Source organism: Haliotis rufescens, unplaced genomic scaffold (assembly GCF_023055435.1).
Source record: "Haliotis rufescens isolate VD_foot unplaced genomic scaffold, xgHalRufe1.0.p SCAF_10, whole genome shotgun sequence".
In the NCBI taxonomy this organism is placed as follows: Eukaryota; Metazoa; Mollusca; class Gastropoda; order Lepetellida; family Haliotidae; genus Haliotis; species Haliotis rufescens.
In genome coordinates this window covers 41,204,882-41,220,438 of record NW_025963780.1, presented here as the reverse complement: position 1 = coordinate 41,220,438, position 15,557 = coordinate 41,204,882, and the positions used below count along the sequence as shown (strand labels likewise).

Here is a 15,557-nt window from a genome sequence, read left to right as displayed (position 1 = left end):
CTGGTGCGCACAAATAAAGCACGGTTTCAGAATGACACATAGCATAGATAGATAATTATGAATCAGGATATATCCATGTGAGTATATATAACTGCACAGACGTAACACACATAGTCTCTGAAATGAAAATATTTTATGTAAAAAAATGTTTAACTTATGATCTAATAAAATATGCCGAGAGTATCTCATCATTAACAGATTGTGGTAATGTAGACTTGCCAACTATTATATATACTTGTATTGGCTGTATTGGATATAATATATTTGTTTCATTCCATCATGACTGAAGGCTAACGTACACCATCATCATCATTTGAAATGCTTGAATTGACTGAAAACATGTTCCTTACACAGTGCGGTAGGATATAGAGAACAGTTTTATTTGAATCATGAAAATACAGGTTGTGGACAAGTGATACTTGTACACATATTTTGCCCCCCCCCCCCCCCCCCCCCCCCCTTGATATGGTGAGATATGTTTCACAAAGGTTATTCTTGCCTAATTATTTATCTATAATTTGTCACATTCTGAAATCATACGTCATCACTAAGAACGGCATAAGGTACTTACTTAATATTGTCCCCGTTATTGGACACGGTGTGATTGAATGGTACTTCTTGAAACTGCATGCTCAGTTAATTCTTTTATATCGTTTATCCTTTTGCATTAATCACGACTATGATTGCCTGCATGGAAGCTATTACTAAAATATCATTAGCAAGGTAATGTACCCGTGAAGACCCAGGGTAGAATAGGTCTTCAAAGCAACCCATGCTTGCCGTAAATGGCGACTATATGCTTGTTGTAAGAGGCGACTAACGGGATCGGGCGGTCAGGCTCGCCGACTTGATTGATGCATGTCATCGATCCCAATTGCGTGGATCGATGCTCATGGTGTCAGTCACCGGATGATCTGGTCCAGACTCGATTATCTACAGATCGCCCCCATCATAGCTGGGATATTGCTGAGAGCGGCGTTAAACAACAAACAAACAGCAAGGTGATGAATTCGAAAATATAAGTCTTAAAAAAATAAAAACAAGAAACATATCATGAGGATAACGCAGAATGATAAATTGGTTTTACTTATGATGAGGGCAAATTAAGTTTATATATCCCCGTGTTATTGGTTTTCGGACGCTTACGAAACATTCGTAGTTTTCTCAGATTATAACAATTGTAAAACATCTCACTCACTTTCGCAAGACAACTTATTCTTAAAGACAAGCCATCATCTGAGTATTAACAATGTCTGTGTGACGTCACACGCCCCGTTATAGCGCGAGTTATCGCGATAAACGTGGCAGTCCAAAAATGGATGATATCCGAAAACCCATGATCCGTCGACAATATATATTTAGCTAACGCGTGAGAATGTAAAATGGCTCGCCTCCGACGAATATCTAACCCCGACCCGCTCAAGCGTATATATGTATCGATTTCGGTTGGATAAAGCTGTTGTTGTGACTATATAGGGCAACTAGACTTGACTCAAGGCATGGAATAGCACAAATGCTCCAAGCAGTCGTACCCTCAAGTGCAGACATACTCAAGTTCGACCTTGATAAGGTCACGTTCCAGTTGGTTTATCATCTGTTAAGATATTGAACGACTGTTGTGTAATGGATGGCCACTACATGTCTACATGTTTGAAACGCTATATTGGCAGGTGCTCGCTTGTCCTATTTGTTAATCATTGATCGATTTATATACATATGCATGTTGGAAAAAGCCTTGGCAGCATTGGCAAGTATGTTTGTTTGTTAAGTAAAGATAAGAATTTATGGATGAACAACTTCGTTAATACAATTAAGAGCGACGTTTCGGTGTAGGTTCTAACAACGTTATCAAGCAAGTGATATACAGAGTGTGGTTGGCAAGTATCTATACAAGTAGGAGGCAATGTTTATACAGTAGATATTGTTATTCTGGAGTAGAGAAGCCTGTTATGTACACACAAGGGTAGTGATGACAATCATCGGTGAAGTTAGTGATATAAACAAAGGATGAAGCCAGTGATATAGACAACGGGATTATGGCTGATTGGGGTCTTTGATGAGTTGATGGTACGCCGGGGGTATGTAATAGCCTTGGTCACGGTTGATTGACGGCTGAAGTCTTTTGATGTTGATGGCTTCTTGTAGTTTCCTGATTTTGAAGACTTTGAGGTTGGTGGTGTGGGCTGTGACTCTCTCCCACTGATATATAGAGCTGATTTAGAGTCATCTTTGGAGACTGAGCTTTGATGTTCTTTTATTCAGGTTTTGAAGGGCCGATATGTTTCTCCTGCTCCTGATGGTTCTAGCTTGTGGCTGGATGGTGGTTTCCCTGTGGCTTTAATTGTGTTCTGAATGGTCTGACTTCTCTTGATCTCGAGAACTTAGAACTCCAACTTCTAAATGCCTATCAAAGAAGTTAATGATTGTTTGTTGTTTAACGCCGCACCCAGCAAAGTAACCCCCAATTACACACACACACACACACACACACACACACACACATATACACACACACACACACTTTAATCTCGACGTCTGCCCCTAAGAAAAATAACCAATAACCAGTCCCTCAACGAATTGGGATGATATTGATACCGATAATATCTTTGGCATATTACACCCAAACTTACACTGACGGTCATCTTAAAATAAAGATAATAGCTGTTTGGAGCCACTGTTTTCATTCACGAAGTCAAGTCCATGCACGGATCGATCGTTATAAAACATCGCCACGCCCATACGGTAGTTTTCAACCGAGGTGTCTCGCCGCGAATAGCTGGAAAATTGCTGCTGTGGCGTAAAACAATATTCATTCATTCAACCGAGGTGTACAGCACATTCCGTCGTTTAGAATCTCCGAGGCGTCCTCCCGGTGTCGCGAAAAGGATTTGGTTTATTAAAAAACCCAGAACGGGTCGTTATGTATACTAGCGTCATGGTCAGGTAAGTCCACCCGGCCGCCATACCTTGTATGGCATTCGTTGGTGAAGGCGAGCAATTCATCCCTTCAACCTTCGCTTGTTTTGAATAGACCGAGTGAAATACTATAGCCTGTTTCACAAGCACACCCGCTCTGCGTCAGACACAAACACACCAGTTTTTGACCTTGAAACTAATCGATGCGCTATCTTTTGCTATTTGTATCCTGTGACCAAAACGGACGTTTTCCTGTTTCCAGCGATATAGTATTTTAAGGATTGCTTTGACGAAAGTCGTTTAATGAGGTTTCAATTGGACGGGTGTATATTCCATTTAGAGTTAAACCTGGTATTTCCGGACGGTACCGTCCCAAATGGACTTAACATATTTCCGTTAAAAGAATCCTTGTTAGTGATCAAAATCCTGTACGTTCTTGTCGGCATCGCCCGGAAAGCAGAATATCCCGACTAACGGGGTACGATCGGCAAACCTCGCCCATTTCCGTGACCGCAGAAATAACCGATCGTTAACGAGTTTACACTTTCGCTTCGCACATTGTACCCATGTCGGGAATCGAACCCGGGTCTTCGGCGTGACAAGCGAACGCTTAAACCACTAGGCTACCCGACCGCCCCTCACAGTGTGGAGACAGTGAGAGCTTCTTTATCACATAATGTAAACCATGCATGTTCAGCGGTATTAAGAAAATGGATATTCATCTCGTTAAGACAGTGGGAAATGTTTGTTTATCTCGATAAGACGGTGGGAGATGGAGATTTGTTGATGTTGCTGATGCTGTTTAGGCAAGCCGTTATACACACAATCCCATTCACAAAAGTCGGTTAGCCTGTCTCATGGACTGATCAATGGTATTTTTTCATACACCCACCCCTTCCTGTAATATGCCATAGCGCCAAATAAAGCAAGTCTAGATTTTTCACAGGTTCTGAACGTCTCTGATCTATATTATTTCCCCTTTTGCTCAGCGCTGACTGTAAAGCCATGGCTCTAAATGAAGCAAGTCTAGATTAACCATCTCCACTCTCAGTGGGGCTTCTTTTCAATTTAAATGTACAGTAAACTACGGTTATAACGAACTCGAAGGGACCACTAACTTTAGTTTGTTATAACCATAGTTCGTTATAAGCATATATACAGCATAACTATAGCAAATAGTCGGGACAAAAAAATCAGTTCGTTATATCCGTCAGTTCGTTATAAGCGTGTTCGTTATAAGCGTACTTTACTGTAGTTGCTTGTTTCTGTCAAAATTATATATTTTCAGACTAAGCGTTAGTCTAAAAAGTCAGCATTTTATGCATCATGTGTTCATCCCACCCCACCCCCATATCCACCCCCACCCCCTCCCAAATACATGTTACCTGCGACCCCTACATAACCTTTTAGTTGAAAAAATCGAACTGTGTTATATTTTCATCATTGTGGAAAAAATATAACTTTTGTTTTCTAATTTCAATAATTATGACCACTTCAAAATGGGTTAGTGGGAAACTGAGGCAAGCTCTCGGCCTTTTATTAAAAACTACGTATTGTTGTTTTGTTTCATAATTCAAATAGTGAGTGAGTGAGTATGGGTTAACGCCGCTTTTAGCAATATTCCAGCAATATCACGGCGGGGGGACACCAGAAATGGGCTTCACACATTGTATCCATGTCGGGAATCGAACCCGGGTCTTCGGCATGACGAGCGAACGCTTTAACCACTAGGCTACCCGACCGGCCCCATAATTCAAATAGCTTTACACGTGAGTCTGGAACATACGATATACGGACCCGAGTGCAAATGGTGGACGAAATACTCCACAGCGACAAGAGCCACGCCATAACTGTTACAAGAACGCTGTGTGGAGTCGAAAATCTTTAAACCATAACCGTGTTCCCCGATTCATATCAGTGTTGAGACCAATGGATGCGTGCAGGTATGCGAGATGTAAACTCTGAAACACCACCATTGCAGGGAATGTTTACATGCACCCCCACTTGATGTACACCAGACGCCTAGTCTGCCTCACAGTCCTTGAACCAATTATTTTCGCTTCCACCAGCCCTTACTGTAATACGAAAGCCCTAAATGAAGCAATTCTAGATTTTCCTCAAGTTCAGAATCTCCCATTCTTTTTAATTTAAACGGAGTTACCTTTTTCCATCAAAATGATATAGTTTCAGTGATTAAGCGTTAGTCTATTCAGATGACCCGCGCGAATCGCCGACTCGTTTTCTCCGAACACGCTTATCTCCGCCGAATGTTTAAAATTTATGTCTGCGTCCGTCAAGTGCCAGACTTGGATCCTGTCTATATATGGCTTAGAAGTGTGCTAGGTCTCTCGGTCTTCTAATTGGTTAACCGACAATGAAAGGTATCAAACAGCCACATCTGTGGTGTTTTGCGTTTATAACAAAAACAAATCGTTTGAAGATTCTTGGGCTGAATCATTCACCAAAATACCGATTAAGTTACCAATTCTTTGAGTTAGTGACTGACTATTATTTTGTGTCACGATCAGTAATGTTACAGCTTTATCACAGACGTTTGTAAACATTCGAGTCTATAGGTCAAATAAACAAATGGTTACTAGTATGAGCAACAACCCTGTCAGCGGGATACGATGGCAGACAATCACTCAGGTCAGACATTATAACCACCCAATACCCTTAATAGTCTTCTCATCCGACAAGAATAGACCACTGGGGATTTGCCCCGGGTCTCTTAACTTTGTTTTGTTTAAAGCCGCAATCGCCAATATTCCAGCTATATATGACGACGGTCTGTAAATAATTGAGTCTGGACCAGACAATCATGCATCGATCCACGCAATTGGGATATGAGCAAGTGTAGATGTGACCTTCCACTTTTATAGGTACTCTTAACTCGACCGCAAGGAAGCAGGCGACACAAAGCCTACATCGGAGCCCTGTTATCACTTGTGGTCGCCATCACGTGGTTGTATTTACAGACGGAACGAGGTTTGTTCTGTTGTAATCAGGTTTTGTTTGTTCAGAGGTGGGATAGGTAGCTCGGACTTCCAGAATAGACTTGATTACCCCACCCCAACCAGGTGGAGCGTTCGTCTTGGCTAAAGATGCACATTGTTCGATACAATTCCATGTCGGAAAGTATTCACAGAGGTCAGTAGACTAAAATCTAGTCTCTGAAATGAACATATCGTACATAAAAAAACAGTTGTTCAGTTATCTTAATAAAAATATAATAAAAAGGAGCCAAGTGACTCTCTTCATTTTCAGATACTGATACTGATACTGCAGTGATCTAGACTTGCCAAACATTATAGACTTGCATGGGCTGTATTTGATATATATTTGTATCAGGGTCTGTAAGACAGACTAAGAGGTCAGCTGTCAATGTCTAAACACGTTGGTTTAACAAGGGGTAGATTGACACAATCTCAACAGTACGGCGTTTGAAAACAACTTAAAGCCTTTATCAATGTAAGTCGCAATGTGCATCCAGAGTGTCCGTTGCTGTCTTTTGATTTGGGGGAGGGGAGGGAAGGGATTTTGGGTGGTGTGGGGTGATGCTAGGGACAACGGTTTTTTTCGGTCACTGTCCCAAGTCTGCATTTCAAGTTTCTCCGGACGTAAAAGGGACATTTTGGGGAACCACCATTTTTTTAAGGACACAGTGAAATGTGTTTTTTTCCGTGTACATCCGAAATACCACCACCACTACCCCAGACTGTATTTGACATTTTAATTTCGGCTTTCAGGAGCGAACGCGCACTTGTGACCTAGTCTTCGTTGCAATCTCAACTGACATATATATAGCATATTTACACTGCGGCAGACCTCGGGGGCCGGGCTGTACATACACCCAACACTGTTTACGTATGTACTTACACACGATACAACGACGTCGGTACCTCTCGAGCCGTCACGGCAGTACACCATCGATGATTAATAGTACTACATTGTGACTATCGGCAACAAATGATGTGTACCCGTGTATATTTAGTAGGGATGTGAAAACAACTTTATATGTTTCTCTCGAAATAGCCCCCAGAAAAATTCAATCTCTTGACATTTATAAGAAGGCATGGGCAGGCCAGAATCCTATGGTTGTGGGTTCGAATCCCGGTTCGCCCTGATTATGTTTCTAGGTTTGTCAGCACCATACCCGTGCTGGTGAGTTTCACCGAAGTGGTAAACGTCTGAGACCTGCATCACTTCGGGCTTTCCTCCCCCATTAAGCTGACACGCCGTGATATAACTGGAATACTGTTAAAAGCGGCGTTAAACCAAACTCACTCACTCACTCACCATAAGAAAGCATGTCAACCAGATTATGTTGTTTTATTATTATTATTATCTTTTGGGCAAAAGAAAGTATACACCTATGTTCGTAATATTTCGTTTCTAATTTTGCCTTAACATCGGTCTGATATCGACACTATTTAACGCCGTGATATAACTGGAATACTCTTCATTTAACCCAACTCACTCACCCACCCAATTAGTTCAGATAGGGGCTAACCTATGTGTGAGAGTTTTCGCAAATCATTTGGGACTATATGATAAATGGGACGGTTCACTCAAATATTGTGTTATAAAGATACTTCGTTGAGTGAAAATAGGTTTTTTATCTTGATGACTGTAAGAATGACATTGTATGAAATCTTTGATAGGCATTTAGAAGTTGGAAGAACAAAAAGAAACGAAACTTCTTATGGCTAGAAGCTTCGACATTACGATGAAGAAATCGCTACCTCGTGCGTTTTCGTATCGTAAATACCGAACGTAAAATATATTAAGAATAAAAAATATTTTATTCCTAATATCATAATTACGATACGGAAACATACTAATATAACAATTAATGTATTTTCGATTGTGTCAAGGACTTGAAATGAACAAAGTTTCATGATTGTACTACACATTTTCGGGTTGAATCATTCGTCTCTTTCCGTGAATATCACGAAGATGCACGAATGAACCAAACGGGCAAAGCAAAGCAACGTGGCCCATTGTCACCCTAAACGCTGAGGATACCATGTTCCTGATAAAATACCTGATACGCATTCACCAGACACCTTCATATACTTGACCTATTTAACCTGTTTTCTTGACCTATCTTCTTATAATACGAGTGAAGTGGGCCATTCTGCGAATTCCTTGATTGAACAAGCCCCTCGTGGCATGTGTAACATCTATGTGTACATACTGACACTCTTAAGTGGTGAACAGTGACACGGTAGGATAGCAGTATGTGCGATATGTACGTTATTATATTCATTACAGGCCCGCGCCATTCACAACTTTTTGTCATATACAGAGTAACGTCGAGTCACGACAGTGGTTAAAGTGTTCGCAATCACGCAGAAGGCCTGGTTCGAATCCCAACATGGGTACAATGTGCGAGTCCGTTTCTGGCAATATTGCTTAACTCCTACTAAAGGTTGCGTAAAACCATACTACTCACTTGGGGGCACGGTCGACCAAAAGGTTTCGGGGGGACGGGTGGCCCAGTCTAAGGCGCCGCGATTCGCTGGGCAGAGTTGCGTCCCTTAGTCCCGCCAGAAACCTATGGTTGTGGGTTCGAATCCCGGTTCGCCCCGATTATGTTTCTAGGTTTGTCAGCACCATACCCTTGCTCGTGGGTTTCACCGAAGTGGTAAACGTCTGATACCTGCATCACTTCGGGCTTTCCTCCCACATTAAGCTGACACGCCGTGATATAAATGGAATACTGTTAAAAGCGGCGTTAAACCCAACTCACTCACCCAAAGGTTTCAGGCTATTCTCTGTACAGAGTTGCGTCCATTAGACGTGCCAGGATCCGTAGGTCTCAGATTCGTCCTGATTATGATCCTTCATTTGTCGGCGTCATACCCGTGCTCATGGGTTTGATCAAAGTGGTAAACGTCTAAGACCGGCACCACTTTCCTTTAACGAAGCTGAAAGCCGTGATAACAAAGCGGCGTTAAACTAAATTCATTCAGAACTGGTTTAGAGCGGGTTAGAATAGGTCTTCAGCAACCCATGCTTGCCTAAAAAGGCGACTACGCTTGTTGAAAGAGGCGACTAACGGGACTTGGTTGATGCATGTCATCATATTCAAACTGCGTGGATCGATGCTCATGATCAACCACTGGATTGTCTGACCGCCGTCATACAGCTGGAATAGTGGGACTACAAAACACAGCCGTCATATAGCAGAGATATTTTTTAACGCGGCGTTAAGCACAACTCACTCGCTCACTAAACATATATGCACTGATTAATCAAATTTTGTATGTTTGATGCATAGAGATTATTAATGTTCTTAAGCACAAGGTTCTCTACACAGAGACCAGTTGTTATTTTATAAATGCATCAATATTCAGAATGTCATTGACATATCGGCAGTGGTGTCATGTTAGACTTATGACGAATGTGGTAACACCATTGACAATTGAACAGTTATATAAATATTATGTTATTGATAAATAGTTCAATTATAGTTTGATAAACGTTTGATTCATTTCAAATATGATCAAGTCCTGAAAGGAAATTGAAAGAAAATTAAACATTCAGCAATTGTGTAACTTACTTTGATTGATTTGGTTACACCATTGACAAAATTCATGTCCCCACCGACACTTTAGCGATATTTCATAATGTGGTCGTTCTAATAAAACAAATCTATGTGTTTATTGTCACGGTAAAGCTTTAACAAACTGAAATGAATTATTTGATAAAATCATCATAATCATTTTTGCAAAAGAGAATTTATGATTACCTGACAAAACTACTGTTATTCCAATAACTTAATTTGTTACGCCACTGATATTATGAAATGTCTAACATACTCTTTTATGAAATGTAAAAAGTACATTGCGTTTTAAGGTATCACAGAAAGTGAATATTAATTATTTTTTGTGTGTGTGAGAACAGCATTAAGACACCATACTACATATCTTAAATAAGTGTTACAACAGTATTATATTTTGCTGCACCAATGATAATTGAACGTCAATTTTATATTTTACATTAATTCCATTGTTCTGATAATCTAGTAATGGGTCTTATGGCAATATATCATTCCAGGTTTATTCGAAAATGTGTTACTTTATTTGTAGAAATTTACAAATTCTAATTTTCAGTGTTGTCTTTTTTTAACATAACTGCACTAATCGTTAACTTCTTTGAGAGGCATTTAGAAGTTGGAGTACTAAGTAAGGATAAGATATATGGATGCACAACTTCATTGTTACAATTAGGAGCGACGTTTCGGTGTAGGTTCTAACACCGTTATCAAGGTGCACCTATCATAACCTATTGAAGTGAACAATAATCTGAAAAATGAATATAAACAATGTGAACTATATGAACTTTGTTATTTGAACTTACCAAGCAGAAACGTACATGTTCTCCAAAACAATGTTGTATTCCACAAATATATTGCTGTAGTGGACAAGGCAACCCCAAACAGCCCGCCTGTGCATGACAACTTCAATTAACTGTATTAGCCAGCGTATACAAACAGGTACATTGTGGAAATTTAATTAAACAACAGTATAACTGAAGCTTTGCCTGCGACAGGGTTCCATAAACTGCAAGGGGCGTCACCTCGAACAGCACGTGGATCTTATATAGCCACTTAATAATTACTTTATACAAGCTGTGTTTTCGACAAACGCACATCGATGCAATATATCCATATTAGGCGATGCACAGCTACGTATTGACCTTATATGGATACTCGTGAACCGACTGTTAAGCGACTGCTCTCAAAGTGACTTTAGTACGGATTAACTCCCATGCACGGTTGTATACAGACGAGTGCACAGGTACTCGACGCCCGCGGTGATTAGCGTATTGACCGCTGAAGGTGTTTGTATAGTGGGGCGATGGTTTGCAAACGACATGCTTCGCGTTAAATTCAGATTAGTGTAAATATCGTGTCCTATATTTATTAATCGATTTTTCTTATCAACGTTAAATGGAATTCCACAATTAGACTATACTGCATTATCGCTATCTGTATTTCCTTCTAGCTATGCAGAGCCACCCTCTTTTTTCGATAGTATGGTTTTCGTATTTTTTGCAAATTAGTTAGCGTAATTAGGTTGAAATACAAATAAATTTAGTTCAATACTTTTATTGATTATGTTTCATTGTTTTCATTGGTACTGCTTTTCATTATCTTTTTTACGTTTTCGCATTTCAATGTTTTGTAGTCGGCGGTTTCGTAAAAAAGGTCTGTCCTCAGCTGACCTGATAGATTGCACCATGTAGGCATTATACCCGTGAATATCTGGGTCAGAATCATGAAAAGCTGGGTGAACTAGAAGTGTGTCATGAAACCACCGAACAAGGTTTATTCTGCATCACTCGCTGTTGGACTGGAACCAGTCTGTCTTCTAACAAAAAAATAAATTAAAAAATACGAAATATATTTTTAGCCTCTTTAATGGCATTTTCTGAAAGCATTAAACTCATCTGAAAAAAATCTGAAGTATTTAGATGGTTGCATTGTGTTTGTTTAAGAAAATGGAAGACTTTAATTGCTTTATTTATAATAAGACGGAGACTGGTCCAGTCTAGGTTTGCTCAGTAGGGCCATTACGCATTGGTGTGTGGGACAAAATGTACAGGAATGTTTACTTAGGAGATCGTTGAGGGTATAGACACCCGGTAATAATGCACCCGACAGAGGGAACTATTTCAACGATCTAATTATAGTACATTTCTATTTTGTTTAACCAGGACTTCCTTCGTGTTTGTGTTTAACTGTGTGTGAATGACGGAAATGTGACCTTTAGCTTGCTTTATGGTCTAAGGGGACGGTGAGGTGGCCTAGTGGTTAAAGGACTTGCACGTCACGCCGAAAACCCGGGTTGGTTCCCGACATGGGAACATGGTGTCAAGCCCACTGGATTGTCATGTTGTGGTATTCTACTCAACGCTACGTAGAACCTACCCCTTACTCTTCAACTTGACATGCGAATTTAGTCGATATCTATCAATTTATTTATGTTATGGCCGGGCGGTCGTGTGGCCTTGTGATTAATCCTTTCGCTCGCAACGCAAAATGGCTTCAGGTTCTATACACCTCGTGGGTACAATGTGTGCATCCAATTGCTGGTGTCCCCCGCCGTGATATTGCTGGTGTCCCCCGCTGTGATATTACTGGTGTCCCCCGCTGTGATATTGCTGGTGTCCCCCGCCGTGATATTGCTGAGTTATTATCAAATGGGGCGTGACCAGACTCACTCACTCACTCAAGTTATGGTCTAGGAAACAGGTCAGTTTAAGTCATATGTCATTTAACATCGATGTTTGTTTTAGACTTGTTGATTTGCTTACAATAACTGGACAAGTTAACTCATTATTACCCTGAAACCACTGGGTCGGCCGTAACTCAAGTGAGTGAGAATATTTTTCACCGCTTTTAGCAATATTCCAGCAATATCATGGCGAGGGTCACCAGGAATTGGATTCACACATTTTACTCATGTGAGGGATTTGAACCTGGGTCTTCGGCGCGACGAGCGAACGCTTTAACCACTAGGCTACCCCACCGCCCCTGTGTGTGCCCATGAACACCTGAATGTAAATGATAATGCGATAATTTCTAGGACGTTTATGGTCAGTTAACTCCCTTGTCTCGGGGAGATGCTTTTAGCAATATCCTAGCAATATCACAGCGGGGGACACCAGACATGGGCTTCAAACATTGTACCCAAGCATAGAATCAAACTCGGGCCTTCGGCGAAATGAGCGAACGCTTTAACCAATTGGCTACCTCACCGGTAAAAACCGTTCAAGTTCTCTAATTTCACCAAAACCACTCACAGTAGTACCCGGTACAATTCAGTAATTGTATGTATACCACTCAACATTTACCAAGGGTCACATATTTGACTTAATACGGCTATTTTGGTCCTTAGGAAAATATAGGAGTTATTGAGACCATGAGTTGAAACTGTCAAAAGAAAATTCACAAAAATCGTCGTTTCCTAAAATTCGCCCCTTGATTTTAGTTCGTGTTATCTAGCACGTGATTGAAATGCTGTTCTAAGATTCTTACACAAGCATTCCCATGATGCCGCAGTCCGGTAACCCCCTACCACACCAGAGTACACGAGCACCCCACACGGTGCCAGCTACTGGGGCGTTGATAAGTCATTGATACCACAGCGGTTTATAATGCATGGGGTAGAATCGATTATTACCAGAGGTAACCTTGATGAGTAAGATATTAACACTTCAGCAAGCGGGGATTGAACCACACGGACATAATACAAATCTTGCAATAGTCCATAAACCTGCCACAGGTATACAATAGCCTTTATGGCATGCAAATATACCATGGCTTGGGATGATCGATTGTTCCCAAGTCGTCGTCGTTCGGCAGAAGTATTTTTGTTTGCGGAGTTAGACAACAAGCAAACACTTACCTTTTTAGGGTAATTATATGAGGGACTGGTGTTTCCAGTAGAGCAGGTTTTTGGCATCGATCCATTCATATCATTTTCATCACTACTTTTGCGCCCAATGGAATCTATCTCGGCAGATCAACGATACTGATAATTCTGTGGCCTGACCGTTTTGAATTGAATATATGCATTCAGGCAAGGCAGTAGGGACCAAGGCACACGGGTTCCCCGGGTACCCCGTTCACATGCGCCTCTACGCATATGTGTGTATATGTGCATACGTGTGTAGAAATACATACGTGAGTATACTTGTCATGTGAACGCGTTTACTCATGTGTGTATATTTACACCAGGAGCAAATTTGCATCATGTCTGGAGCAGGTGCAAATGTAAAATTTGTGTGCATATGTTGCAATGTGAACGTTTATGTTAACGTAAGAGGATGATCTAATTATTATCTGTTCGTTTGCCAACACCAAACAAATTGTCAACAGTTACCAACTTTTATGCGTATATACAGACTTGAGCGGATGGTGTTTTCATTTGGTTTCAATGAGTCACAACATTTACAAATTAAATCAAACACATGTTGCTTCACGCGAAAGTTTTCAGTGAAGTTACTCTCTTTTATTTCAACTTTGATGGGAAAACGACCTGTTTTGTGTTGAAAGTCGTAAACAGACTGACGAATATGTGTGCCTTACACAATTTACATACTATATTTACACACTTAAGATGCTTTTCATGTGAACGCATAGTAAATTTACATTTACACACGTATGTATAGTTACACACGTGCAAAATTACTTACGTAAATGTTGTGCATGTGAACGGGGTATAAGTCCTCTACGGCATCGCAGCTGTGCAGAGTTGCGTCCCTTATCCGTACTAGAATCCTATTATAGTGGATCGCCTCCGTGGTCTAGCGTCCGCCCTGAGCGCGGAAGGTCCGGGGTCCGATCTCCAGCCGCGTCATACCAAAAGACGTTACTTGTTGTTACCCTGCCTGGCGCTCGGCATTACGGGGCTAAAGTCGGCTCTGAGTCAGTATACTGTGTCTGAGTGGGGTATTCATGTTAAACTGCGGCATAGTGTCTTAGTGTGCTAGTTCTATTAAATCGATATTAGTCCGGACTAGCACAAGCAGACACACACACACACATGCGCAAGCACGTCGCTATGGAAGTGTAATAAGTGTGTGCGTGCGTGCGTGCGTGCGTGCGTGTGTGCGTGCGTGCGTGCGTGCATGTGCGTGATGCCACGAAAACAGTCGCCGAAACACTGCAGACTTTAGGGTCCAAAACACAACTATAATCAAATACATCACCATCGAATAACCATTTCTTGTTTGTTTCATTTTTTAGCCACAATCATAGGTGTATATACTTTCTTTTGACCTTCAGTTTATATCCTCTCCTCCAAAGCTTATAATATTAAAGGTCTCATAAATGTTTATGCTTCAAGCAAGCAATAAATTGTTTTGATGTCTTGTATAGTGTAAGTCGTATATTACTTTTCTTTAGAATTGTATACCTCATTCTCTTATAAAAACATGTGGGGCAGCCCTGTTGTTTAAGCGTTGGCCCATCACGTTAAAACCCGGGTTCGATTCCCCACATGTGTATGGGCACTGTGGGTATATTTTTTGAGCCTCAACCTGGCCTAGATGGACTAGCTCACTTTCCCGTAATCGTTTGATCGTCTTTTATTATCCCAAACTGACTTCCACAGGCGATGTAGCTTGGGTGAGATCATGCGATCCTAGGCATGGGCGGATGCACCCCCGCACCCCACCTTTATATTTCGAAAAAAATCTTTATTTCTTCAAAACTACCATCAAAGACAATAAATAGATCTTAATTGTGCACCCCTCCCCCCCCCCCCCCCCCCCCTCTCCCCTTTAAAAAAAGCTGTATCCGCCAATGCTAGATGATATCGTATAACGACATTGTATCACACCGCTTTGCAAACCAATGTGACGTCATCGTACCATCTTGCATGTCATCGTACCCCGAAGACGTGAGACGTTGCTCATGATATCCATCACTTGGTTGTCTGGTCCAGATTCGATAATTTACAATCCGCCGTCTCATATCTGGAATATGCTAGTTCAGTATGCGCGTCCTAATCGAATAATTATTAACCTACATAGAGTGAAATCAATATTAGATCTGTAAAAATACACAGTTGCCAAGGGGTTTCCTATCTTTTAATGACGTTTTTTGTTTTTCCTTTATCAAA

General features: G+C 41.0%; 1 protein-coding gene across 1 annotated transcript in view; it reads right to left on the bottom strand.

Moving 5' to 3' along the window:
• The window catches only part of LOC124146737 (ATP-dependent translocase ABCB1-like), a 92,985-nt gene extending 82,680 nt beyond the window's left edge, over positions 1–10,305 (bottom strand). Inside the window, exon 1 of the mRNA XM_048390702.1 lies at positions 10,285–10,305. The gene's annotated coding sequence lies outside the window, so the exon portion shown is untranslated. The remainder of the gene's footprint in view (positions 1–10,284) is intronic.
• Positions 10,306–15,557: the final 5,252 nt, after the last annotated feature.